A 13,968-nucleotide genomic window follows, 5' to 3' on the forward strand; every position below is an offset into this window, starting at 1 on the left:
GGACTTCCGGCGGTGACGCCATTGCGGGAGGTCGTGGGTTGCCTCGGCTGCGAGGCGACCCAGTCCATCCCGGGGGTTGGAGCCCCGCTACCGCAAAGCGGGGCTCCGGTGGGGTGCGGGAAGAGCGTCCCGCACCCTGGGCTCCCCGGCTGTGCCCATTAGTGCTCCGAACCCTTCCCTCGCTCCCCCTGTAAAGGGGGAGTGGGGGTGAAGGGACGACGGAGCCGGGCTATAGGGGACATGCCCCAACCGGGATGTAAATGCGGCGGTCACCCCCGCGACGAGCGTCTAAGTTCTACCTGTCTTTAATGGAGTTAAAGAACCCGGTGGTCGTGAGTATTTGAAATGGATTGACTTTTATATTTTTCGAACGATCCGGGGGGAAGAGGAAAGGGAGCCTGCCTCCCTCCCTTCGGGGGAAAGAAAATAACCAGTTTAAGTGACTGCTGCTACAGTATTGGATACAAAGTGTTTGAACTTTTAAAAGTGAGACTGCTGAGATTTCCCTTTGGGGATTAAGTTTGTAGAAAATATCTCCGTTTAAAGTTTTGGTCTTTACGCTCTGGCTTCAGAAAAATGGCGATGGAAAATTTGGACTGATGTGGGAAACAATTGAAACAAAGGGAGGAATATAGAGACAGGAACTGAAATTTGACACTCACCCCCTCCCCCAACATGCTGGACTTTGTGTTTGCACTTGTTTTGAACTCTGGACTAACGGATGAAGAAAGGCTTACTGTCTTGAGGCTGGAACTGCTGAATCGGAAACTGAAAGTCTTGAGTGGGATAATAAATAAGAAAAATCTACTTTCCACAGAGGAGGCTTTCCAAAAGTTCTACACAATGGAAGGAAACCTGGGCAAAGAGCTAGAAGGGATGTTCGAAGGATGGATTGAGATGACTGGGCGACTCCGGAAAAAAGATCCGTTCTTTGGGGGTGGCAGTCCCGGAACGGTAAAATTTGCAATATCCAGACCCCGAGGTGTGAGCTCGGGGGCAAGGGACAAGGAATTAAGATATTTACAAGAAGAAGAAGAATGGTACAAAGAAGCGGAGGAGCCGAGAAAAGAGGAGTGGACCCTGAAGCTCGATGCAAGGTTTGCCGTGAACTCTGCCTGGATCTGTGGACATTTGGGAAAAGAAGATAATTGGAAGATTGGTTCCGGCGATAGACAGAGAAAGTCAATGGACAGAGGGGGTGTGGGGTGAAATATTAAATGTAAAACTTAAATGGTCTGTTATGGTACCTGAAATCGGAGGGTGAAGGTTGTTAGTTGTAAGTTTATTCTGAATAAGTAAGGAGATATTGAGATTTTATGTTAATAGCAGCATGATAAAGAACAGAAGAAATAAGTTTAGATTGTATGAGAATATTTTGTTAAGATTTATGATAGAATAAGACGATTAAGACATTATTTTTAATTTTTAATTGAAGTTAAAAATTTTAGAGAGAAGTTGTTAAAAAAGTAGATTATGTATTTAAAACCGAAGGTGAAAAGGCAGGGGAAGTCAACTGTCAAGATTCGGAAATAGAAATTTTTCTTTATGTATACAAACAAGAAGAAGAATCCTGGCAATATATGTATTTGTTTTATATTTGTAGGTGTGGGTTTGGGTGTGTGTTTTGTTATGAAAATGCCAATAAATTCTTCATAAAAAAACAAAAAACAAAATGCATCCCAGTACAGTATGGTGAAGAGAGGGATCTTCTCCTTTTTCCAGGATGTTGTTAAGGGCTTGAGCAGGCCAGTCCTCTGCTTCCAATGCCACCCTGTTCTTCAGCGTGACACATCAACATACCTGTAAAGGTACTTCTAGACACTGTGTTGGGGTGGGATTTGGTCCCATACTGGCACATTCAGGTTGCACAATTAAAGATGATTTGACACTTAGCCCAAGAAGCCTTACTTCCCCAGCTAAGGACATTCCCAGAGACCCTGTTTATTATCAGTGTTCATCCTGATTGGTCTTCAGGAAGATTAGATGACGTTGGCTATTTATTGAGCATTCATTGTGATTTGTTTGCAGGGAGGTTAGATGACGCCAAGTCAAGGAAAGTGTTATCCTACACTTTCCAGCCATTTTATCTGCTACTATCCTTATCACAAAAAGTCAAATCTTTGGGGAAAGCAGGTGTGTTGCACAATACCTCCTAATCAACAATAATTATGGCTTGAATTTTCTGGTATGTATGGAGTCCCATCCAAAAATACTAGCAGTCTAAATTGGATGGCTTTCAACAAGGGAAGTGGTAGGAAAAGGAACTGGTAAGTTTGATCTTGTCTAACGTTGCAAGCTTTGTGCAAATCCCCCAGACTGAATGCTCAATAAACAGATAATATGTAAGTTAATAGGCCCTTGCCAAGCCATCTTCTACTTCTTTTCTGAGTTCCTTTAATCTACAAGTGTCTGTATTTCCATATACCTGGGGAGTTCTCTTATTTTGGGGGTGACTGTTTTGCATCCAAGCTGCTAGGCATTCAATCATATGACTTGGTTGAAACAAATGGTACGGTTGTTCTGCTCAGAATGCTTTCTCTGACGCAAGTCGCCCACTGACTAAAACAGATGCGATGTTATTTGGGCAATCAGTAATTGCTGAGGGATCACCTCTTCTTATACCTACCTGCCTGCTCATTAATATCAAGCATGGAGGCTCTTATCTGTATCTGGTGGAAGCACAGTTGGTGTAAGCAAGAAAGAGGTCATACTCTGTGTCTAGTGAACACAACAGGCTTCCTAATACTGTGGAACACTTTGTCTCATGAAACTGTCCAATCCCCCGTGGTTGTCTTATGTCAGCTGGTTAATACTTTTTCTTTTCTTTTCTTTAGTTCAAGCAGGCTTTTAGCCTGCCAGGCAGATACTTTAAATGTTTTATTTGAAGGTTGCGTTTTACTTGCTGCCTTTGCTGCCTTTTGTTTGATATTGACATGGTTTAAATTATTGTAAGCCATGCTGAGCAATGCAAACGCATTAGAAAGGCAGGGTTAAAAAAATCTACATGAATAAATAATTGTGTGAATGACTTTAACATAAAAAGTAATTTGTGGTTGCGGGTTCCCTGATTGGGATCAGGATTGGGCAGAATGGGAGCTTTAACTTTTGCTTTTGCCATGGTCCCAAACTGGAATCCCTCCACCCCACCCATACATCTTTTGAACATAGTCATGTTCTGTTTTTAAAATTACAAGGTGATGTACTGGTGCCCAATGTGGCCCAATCGCCTTCTCAATCCGGCCCATGGACGGTCCGGGAATCAGCGTGTTTTTACATGAGTAGAATGTGTCCTTTTATTTAAAATGCATCTCTGGGTTATTTGTGGGGCAAAGGAATTTGTTCATTCTCCCCCCCCAATATAGTCCGGTCCCCCACAAGGTCTGAGGGATGGTGGACCGGCCCACGGCTGAAAAAGGTTGCTGGCCCCTGATTTAGGGCATCACAGCTAGTTCGGTTGTACTGGGAGTGGAGCCTTGGGGGTGCCACAGGGGGCGCTGCAACTATGATGCTTGTTGTTGTTTAGTTGTTTAGTCGTGTCAGACTCTTTGTGACCCCATGGACCAGAGCACGCCAGGGCCAGGCATTCCTTTCTTCCACTGCCTCCCACAGTTTGGTCAAACTCATCCTCTGTCATCCCCTTCTCCTTGTGCCCTCAATCTTTCCCAACATCAGGGTCTTTTCCAGGGAGTCTTTTCTTCTCATGAGGTGGCCAAAGTATTGGAGCCTCAGCTTCAGGATCTGTCCTTCCAGTGAGCACTCAGGGCTGATTTCCTTCAGAATGGATAGGTTTGACCTTCTTGCAGTCCATGGGACTTTCAAGAGTCTCCTTCAGCACCATAATTCAAAAGTATGAATTCTTTGGCAATCAGCCTTCTTTATGGTCCAGCTCTCACTTCCATACATCACTACTGGGAAAACCATAGCTGTAACTATACGGACCTTTGTCGGCAAGGTGATGTCAAATGGGAGGCCTTATGTATATCATCCAGCCCAAGAGTTCTTCCCTTTGATGCTTTTAAGGCTTCACTCCACTGCCTATTTCTTAGTTCCTTAATGCCCACCTCTACTCCATCTAGCTAGGGCATTCTTTCCCCATCTCTCTCCATCTCTGCAGTAGGAACTGCTTAAGCACATGGCCCAGGCAAATGTGCCTTGGGTAGCTTGGGTCATTCATGACAACAAACCATGTCATTATTTTCTATTTCTGTACTGGCGCTTCGAGCAGCAAAGCCATCTCATTCACAGTCTGCCATTTTATGTGAATAAGCATTTGTATTCATTAAGATTGGCATTTATTGGTTTTTACTAATTTCCCCAAATTAAGCAAGGCAATGTTGGCATTCATAGAGTAATCATGTCCCGCAGTATGTATAGTATATTGAATTGGAGCACTCCACTCCTGGAACCCACAAGGAACATGGAAATACTGAAGTGTGCATGGAGCAGAAAAGGGGGCTTGCTTTTTTTGTAGCACCCCAGATTTGACCAAAGCTGTTGTGCCCATTTTCCTCTGCGGAAAAATGTGAGATAAACTGGCAGAAGTGCACAGGAAACAAACAGAAGAGAGACATAGGCAGGCAAAACAAGCAAACATCCCATATCCTACCTTCAAGCGTTTTTTGGGTATCACCATTTTTTTTTTGCACAGCATTTTCTGTCCTTTGAACATAACAGAAAATAGTCCCATAATAGTCCCCAGCTCTATCCACCATTATCCCTGCACCCTCTCCACAGATTTATAATCCTCTACCAAAATGAATCATGTTTTAAGTAATTCATGTCATATACTGTTAAAATCATCTTGCTGTTTAAATGACATTTCCCCCCTTTACTGCCATATCTAATAAAGAGTCTTTGTCTACATTTTAAAGTTGATGTTTAGTGAAATAGTGAAATTAAATGTTTGGCTACCATGGTAGCCCTTAACAAACCACAGAAAAATTCATTTGTATTCCCCATATGTAAAGCAAATGTCCAAGAATAATTTTGGAAGCAGAACATCTTTAACATTAAGGTGTCTCGTACTGTGGTATGATTATAATGTGCTGTGTGCAGTACCTGCACACCCCATGAGGTGGCAGCACAGGAAACATGGTTAGGCTGGCAAAAGTTAACTGGGGGCAAGATCTGCCCTTCCTTATGCACTTCAGCCACTTAAGTGAAGATACAGACAAAAGGGCTCTTTAACATCCTCTTCCCCAACATGAACAGTAACAGAGGGTCTATTAGTGTCATCCATTTATGCACTTCCGCTTTTTGCTTCTGCTCCACATTAATGAAATAAACAAAGGAAAGGAACCATCTGAGATGAATGAAGAGGGGGTTATTTTCTCCATTTTAAAACACCTTTTCAAGAAATATCAATTACTCTAAACAGAAGAAAATGTAATAACTGCAACACACAGGTACTACCTCTAGAAAGAGAATATCCTCTTCCCTTTCACAAAAGAGGGGGAGCTTAGGATGGTTGTTGTTGTTCAGTCGTTCAGTCGTGTCCGACTCTTCGTGACCCCATGGACCAGAGCACGCCAGGCACGCCTATCCCTCACTGCCTCTCGCACTTTGGCCAAACTCATGCCAGTTGCTTCGAGAACACTGTCCAACCATCTCATCCTCTGTCGTCCCCTTCTCCTTGTGCCCTCCATCTTTCCCAACATCAGGGTCTTTTCCAGGGAGTCTTCTCTTCTCATGAGGTGGCCAAAGTACTGGAGCCTCAACTTCAGGATCTGCCCTTCTAGTGAGCACTCAGGGCTGATTTCTTTAAGAATGGATAGGTTTGATGGTGGGTTTGTATAAAAGTATGCAGAGGGCAAGGCAGATGTGTTCTCTGCCCAACAAAAGCTGAAAGTATAATTTTGACTTCCTAAATATTGGCTCATGCCACCCCAGTGTCTGAGCAGTGCGAGATTCCTCAGGTTCCAAGCGCTTACCCAGGGTTCATGTTTCTTTTTGGAAATGAGGCACACGCAGTGGAGAATGTGGTGTTTTATGATTTAAGGTTTATTTACACACATATACAACCTGAACCTATTAACAGTATCAACACACCAAGGAGGTCCTGCTTCTCCCCTAGCCACAGCCTTAGATTCAAGCCAAGATCCAGCATGGGGCGCTCTCTCTCTCTCTGCTTTCTAGCTTTCTTTTCCCCCTAGGTGACATCACACACCCCTTTCAACTCTAAACTCTGGCTGGAGAAGGGGTCCCACCCATTTGCTGTATGGCACAGAGCCCTTCACTCTCTTAATGGCCCATCACCTAGGCAATCACCTGAACACAGGAAACTAGTCTGCCTTATTTAGTTTATTATTATTATTAATTTATTTACAACATAGTCCACAACAACTCATACATACAAACAAACCCACCACCACTGACAATTTAATTATCAAAATTAAACTCCAATCCCGTTACATAAAGAAAACAAACATAAAAATAAAAGACTTCATTTATCCTGTTACAGGTAGGTAGGTAGGTAGCTGTGTTGGTCTGCCGTAGTCAAAACAAATAAAAAAACAAAAAAATTCCTTCCAGTAGCACCTTAGAGACCAACTAAATTTGTTCTTGGTATGAGCTTTCGTGTGCATGCACACTTCTTCATATCTTCTTCAGATTCCTTTATCCTATAAATGGCCTCCTTACTTATTTACTTCTTGTATGCTGTTTCTTTTATATGTGATTATTACAATTTTTCCTAGTTATGACTTTAAAAACCGCAAAGTCTCCTGTAGAAATTAATCGAAACAAGTCCAGGTATATATTTTGGGGCCCTGTTTGGTAAAGTATTCTCTGCATCTTCCCCATTCTTTTTGAAATTCTTGTCTGGGTTGTCCCCTAATTCAGTGTTTTTCAACCACTGTTCCGCGGCACACTAGTGTGCCGCGAGATGTTGCCTGGTGTGCCGTGGGAAAAATTGAAAAATTACTTTATATATAGTCAATATAGGCACAGAGTTAAATTTTTTAACATTTTCTAATGGTGGTGTGCCTCGTGATTTTTTTCATGAAACAAGTGTGCCTTTGCCCAAAAAAGGTTGAAAAACACTGCCCTAATTGTCTCTCTTAACCTGGCTAGTTCAGTATAATCTAATAATTTATCCTGCCGTTCCTTTTTTGTTGGCACAAATTCTTTTTTCCAATTTATGGCAATTAAGGTCCTCGCTGCCCCTGTGGCATAAAGCAGTATTTTCTGATCTTCTTTTGCTATACCTGTGTCTGTTATTCCTAATAGGAAAGCTTCTGTATTTTTCACAAAGTTATATTTAAACATTTTTTTAAGTTCATCATATACTATATCCCAGAAGCTTTTGATTTTTTCATAGGTCCACCAGATATGTATATGTCTCCCTTCTGCTTTACCACATCTCCAACACAGGTTTGCTTTTGAAGAATAATAATAATAATAATAATAATAATAATAATAATAATAATAATAATAATAATAATATATTTATACCCCGCCCATCTGGCTGGGTTTCCCCAGCCACTCTGGGCAGCTTCCAACAGAATGTTAAAATACAATAATTTATTAAACATTAAAAGCTTCCCTAAACAGGGCTGCTTTCAGATGTCTTCTAAAAGTCTGGTAGTTGTTCTCTTTGACATTTGGTGGGAGGGCATTCCACAGGGCAGGTGCCACTACTGAGAAGGCCCTCTGCCTGGTTCTTTGTAACTTGGCTTCTCGCAGTGAGGGAACCACCAGAAGGCCCTCAGCACTGGACCTCAGTGTCCAGGTAGATCTATGGGGGTGGAGATGCTCCTTCAGATATACTGGACCAAGGCCGTTTACATTTTATACATTTTAGCTATTTTGGCAGGTGTTAAGTACCATCTATAAAACATCTTGATTAAATTTTCCCTTAGCGCTTCACAGGCTGTAAATTTCCAATTCTTTTCCCGTAATTCTTCCCATATTTAGTTTTTAACACTTGCTGGATCCAAGGATTCCAATTGTCTGGCACCCATCTTAACACCCCAAGCTTTTCATTAAATTCTAACATTTGCTGGATCCAGGGATTAAAGGGGCCTGGCACCCACACAAACTTATAACAACATGTCCCCAACCTTCAATTAATGCTAACTTTCTACAATGTGGTTCAGGTTTAGCCTACCCACTTGAATTTTCTCGGAGCCCAATCCTCTGCCTGTTTGCACAGACCTAACATCTTCATACGATCCATGAGGCTTACTCCAAATTAAGCTCATATTGAATTGCAGCTTCTAAATGACTTATTTTGCCTTTCACATTTAATGCTAAGCTTCAGCAAAGTTGGTGAATGCCTTTTGTCTTGGACCAAACTATGAACTGTGGATGTTACATTTTTACCAAATGCGCTGGGCTAGGTAGGTGGTAGCACTACTGATTTAAATAGGGAAGCAGTAGAGGGAATGGACATTGCATGGGGGATTCTCAGAATGCCATGAATAAAAACAATCCAATTATTTCTGTGAGCAAAACATTGCTTGTGTTCCACATTAAACATGGCTTGTCTCTCCTCGCTCTTATTTGCACCATAATATGCAGCACCTACTGATAATCTTGTATAACTCATGAGTGGGCTAAGTGTTCTCATTTTATTTATTTCTGCTTTCTATCATTAGGCTGCATTCTTGCTGGGAAGTACTGTGGTTGTGCTTCAGGGTCTAATCCCCTGTTTGTTATTCTTGTGCCATTATCATACACGGTGGAGAAGCATACAAAACTAAAATAGATCCCATCTTTAAGAAAATACATTCTGAAGTAGATAAAGGAGAAAAGCAAAGACAGAATGGAGAATTCAAAGGCTAAAGTGTGAAAAGAAGCCACTATGTACCAACTCTAATTAAAGTGATGCAATTGAGTAGCACACATGCAGTCACATACAAACAGCTTGATCATACATGCTTTTGATCAGCAGGAAAAAAGGATAGGAACCAGCAGTAAATGTGCATTGGGGCATCTCATTACTCTGGTCTGTGCACTGATGGGAAAGAAATGGGGCTGGTGACTTATTGATCTGTTCAAAATGCAAATAAAAACTCCTTGTCCTATCCTGCCCCATGTTAAGGATGAAGCCTACTTTTTATTTATTATTTCTGCCTGTACAGAAAGATTTAATAATTTTGCTTATGGGTGATATTGTGCTTTTTATTTGTAAAGAGGTCTGCTGTTTGACCAGTGTTGGAGTCTGTTGGGATGGGCAACCATACTCTGTTGTAGGGCAGATATACCGTAAACAATTTATTTTTAAAATGTATTTATGCCAAAGTGTTGTTATATATGAAAGGTAAAAAGATTACAGTTTACAGGTTTTTAAGATATTGAAGTTATAAAGAAGACAGCTACACCAAGCTCTCCCCCAAAACATGGATAGATAAACTAAGAGAAAATGAGCCTTAAATAATGATGTGAGGAAGAAAGAAATCTTTCCAGTTACCTTAAATGCAGATGCCATTACTGTTGGTAATTTGAACTCTAGCATGACACCATGTTGAATTTGAAATACTTTAAAATAGGGTTGCCAATGCTGTAGTGTTATGGGACTTGTGCGGGAAGCAAATCACTTTTTTGCGTTTATCAGCTGCATGAGATGCAGAAATCCAACAGGGTAAGCTTTTCCTATCTCTGTATCTGCATGGTGTGAGAAGCTTCAGCTGCTTTTGTTTGTTTGTTTTGTTTTCATAAGCTGTTAAAGGTACAGGAGCAATGCATTACATATATTTGACAAACTTATGCTCACCATACTTCAGATATAATATGTAAAAAAGGACAGGGCTTCTGTACCTTTAATAGCAGGATGGCTATTAAAAAAACTGCATCAGCTGAAATGTCCTCTCTTGAACTATTAAAGGTACAGGAACCCTGTACCTCTAGCTGCATAGAATCATACAGTTAGAAGAGACCATGAGAGTCATCTAGTCCAAACCCCCTGCAATGCCAAAGTGGGGCTCGAACCCATGACCCTGAGATTAAGGGTCTCATGCTGCACCAGCTGAGCATTCCCACATAGCACTCTAAAGATGGTGGTAGCAAAGCTGTGCAAGCACTTCTGAGCAAAAATACTGTTCATTTTAATAGAGTTTGTCTGTGAGCTATACCTGTACGTGGTCATTGGAAATCGGTGATAACAAGAATAATGGGAACCCTGACATATCTTAAATGGATCTTAACCTGTCAAGTCCAGAATGACTTTTTAAAATGAATTGATTGTTCAATAATGCAAGTTCTATTCTGCTAGCAGGTGCCTTTGTCATCATAGTTTATGCTTCACTCTTGAGATGTCTGGAGTAATAAACACCTTTAGAGCGAAGAGCCAGCCGAGCTCAGCTCATTGCATCTTTGAATAATCCCGTGATTTGTGTGACATTATTTATCTCAGCCTCCTGCAATATAGCACAAGCCTTCTAGCGTTCTGTCCAAGAGAACTGTCTGCAGACAGATTAAAAATAAATACTGACATTCTTTTTTAAACATTAACAGGGTTTCATGGTTTCTATAGGATATGTTATTGCAGGAATGGGTCACCTTTCTTTCTTTCTTTCTTTCTTTCTTTCTTTCTTTCTTTCTTTCTTTCTTTCTTTCTTCTAGAAACACACGCCAGTGCTGAGAACAACCAGAGGCAAGCAAGTGGATGGAGCAACAGATATGACTTATCTTTGTACCGTATGCTACATTCCAACCACACACAAACCACAGGTTTCTACATGCAAGCCTCTCCATCCTCTGCCCGGGCAAAGAAGAAGCATTATTATTACAGTTCCAAAGACCTGTTCCAGCCAGGTAAGCACACCTGTGGGCAGTGGTGACTGCTGCCCATCGGGACCAGTAGGACAGAAGACAGGGAGCCCACCAGTAGGTGGAGCCAGAGCCAATGACAGGTGGAGCCCAAGTTGCCAACTGATTTTAGCTTTTGTCCTACCTTCCTCCCTGCTGAGTTCTACAAGGGCAGCACTGAAACGAAGAAGGAAGTTGGTAGGCATTGCCACCCCCTGGAGTAGTTGTGGGTAAGAAGGTTGGCAGGTGAGGGCAGGTTGAGATTGGAGGACCATTGCCTCCTTCACCCTAATGGGCCAGCCTCTACCACCAACTCAGAGCTCCCCTGGCCTCACCCCATCCCACCCCTGTCCCGGTGAGTGTAGCACTGTTGTCAGAAAGGTGCCACCATCACCCTGTATCCTTGTGCACTGCGACTGCTTTCAGCATGTACTGTACATGAAAAGCTTATGTTCCAAAAAGGTTGTGACCCTTTCAGAATCAAAAAGAGGAAAGGGGACCACAGCAAGTCTTTCTTGCAGCACTGTGTTAAGTAGGTTTAACACAGGCTTGTGGGGGGAAAGTTATATATGATGGTTCAATAGTGCTTTCAAGGAAAAGGAGGAGACACAGGGATGCAGTTGCCCTTTCAGATTACTTGCTTCACCTCAGGTACATACTCAGTCCGTGTGACAAGCAGGGGTGGCCTATCCCATTTTGCTGCCTGAAGCGAAATGGGAAGGTGCAGCCTCCGTGCTACCCTCCCCTGAAGCCTTGCTTACCAGGATCCTGTAGGTGTAGTGTCAGCTTCTGTGTGGTTCTGGTGAGATCTCACAAGAGATCTTGCCACCACAGTTGCTTCTCCTTTCTTCTCTGGTGGTGGTGGTGGTGGTTGCTTGCAGGGGCACAGCCCCCTTGGATTCTTCCGCCTAAGGCAGCTGCCTCAGTCTGCCTCATGGATAGGCCTGGCAGGGATTTAACCCTGGAAATGTAGGGTGTAGGATTTTAAAGTATGGCCCAAGCCTGTACTAGAGTAGAAACTGTGAGCCATGCATTTGTCAATGTTGTGGCAAGTTATTATAAACTGAGATTTCTAAAGAATATCTGGAATTTTGCAATTACTTCTAGTTTACTCTCAGTTCAAAACCTCCCCACACTTCAGAATACTGACTGTGGGGGAAACCATCAGATGCTATATAGCTCATTAGACACATTAAACATCATTGTGTTTGTGTCAGCAGCATGCTGTGGGAATAAAGTATGTATCTAGAACAGTGATTTTAATGGGCTGTCTCCTCATTGCTTTCTCTCCCTCTGGCTAATCCTTCCACCACAAGGCGTGTGCACCAGCTGTACATGTAGGTTTGTTTTTGTAGGACATGGATTGATGGTTAAATCTGCAGATTAAAATTTAAACCTCCTATCCCATGTATGCGGGAGAGATGCAAAAAGTAAGCAGGCTGTGAAGCCTTTTTAGCAGAGTAAAACACTTGTACGTTTTGCAGCTTACTAAATCCTAGGACTCTTGAGAGTCCCATGGACTGCAAAAAGATCAAACTTATCCATCCTTAAAGAAATCAGCCCTGAGTGCTCACTGGAAGGACTGATCCTGAAGTTGAGGCTCCAGTACTTTGGCCACCTCATGAGAAGAGAAGACTCCCTAGAGAAGACCCTGATGTTGGGAAAGATGGAGGGCACAAGGAGAAGGGGACGACAGAAGATGAGATGGTTGGACAGTGTTCTTGAAGCGACTGGCATGAGTTTGGCTAAACTGCAGGAGGCAGTGGAGGATAGGGGTGCCTGGCGTGCTCTGGTCCATGGGGTCACGAAGAGTCGGACACGACTGAACGACTGAACAACAACAAATCCTAGGAATAAGGCAATTACACATTTTAATCCTTTTTATTTGTGGTCTGTTGACCTCTGCCTCTTCACCCCGCTGCAGAGAATGAACCACATGTTTTTAGCGAAATAAACAAAAAAAAAGTTTACTTACATTTCAATGCAGGCAGAAAATACAGTACAGGTAAGAAAACTTCATAAACACAAAATACAAAAGATGGCTTCAAAATAGGCTGTGGGTGTCTGGAGCCCCCAGACACATGTCTGATCAGTTTGGAAGCATGGTGGGGAGAGAGTCTCCTCAAAAGCAGGAGGAAGTAGAAAGGATTATCTCCTTTGTTACAGAATTTCCCACCTAGAGAAGGCAAGCACACAGAAGGTCCACTCTAAGAAGTTTAAGAAGTCTCTGTGTACTAGCCCCGTGGTTGTCTAGCAAAAACATGCATTTGTGAATTGGCTGCAAACCTCAGTTTCTATCCATACTTTTTGCTTCCTGAGCTGGCAAACCATACAATATAGCTTATTTAGGAGTGAGTCCAAAACTGCATAACAAAGAGATCTTTATTACTAAGAACCACCATAGATCTCAACACTTGGCACTCCAAGGGCATTTATTTGATCACATTTTTGCCGAGGTTGTAAATAACTTACTGCAAAGTGACCATCTCAGTTACAATCCTCCAAAGATGGAAAAGTCCCATTACAGAGCTGGAGCATTAAATTTTAAAAACTCAAAAACGCAAACAAGCACCACTCTCAAACTTTCCAAAGAACAAAACCAGCAGAAAGATTGTGGCATATTAAAGACTAATGGGTTTATTATGGCCTAAGCTATCATGGGCTACAGCAGGCATAGGCAAACTCAGCTCTCCAGATGTTTTGAGACTACATCATCCCTGTCCACTGGTCCTGTTAGCTAGGGATGATGGGAGTTGCAGTCCCAAAACATCTGGAGGGCCAAGTTTGCCTATGCCTGGGCTACAGCCTGCTTCATTAGATATATTAAGTATTACCCTCAGCAGATAATACATGAACATATACCCTGGTGTAAAGGAAGAGATATAAATAATGGAACTAAAAGGATGCAAAATTCAAGAGGCACTGTTTGTGATTCAGTCGTGATTCTATGTAAAGCTAAAATGTATAAGCACAGAAAAGCACAGAGACCATTTACAACAGCAGTAGTACTTCACAGGATCAGTAAATTCTTGTTATATAATAAAGTTTTTCTGTTATAATTTACCACTAGCAGTGGGACAAAAGGTCTTCATCCCAAATGAATCCTAAAAACTCCTGGTGATAAATTCTAGTTCAGCAATTTCATGTTGAACTCTCCCTTTGATTTGTCAAAGAATAATGGCTTTCAGGTCAGCAGAGTGTCCCGAGAGAATGAAATGT

This window comes from Lacerta agilis, chromosome 2 (genome assembly GCF_009819535.1).
Source record: "Lacerta agilis isolate rLacAgi1 chromosome 2, rLacAgi1.pri, whole genome shotgun sequence".
NCBI lineage: Eukaryota > Metazoa > Chordata > Lepidosauria > Squamata > Lacertidae > Lacerta > Lacerta agilis.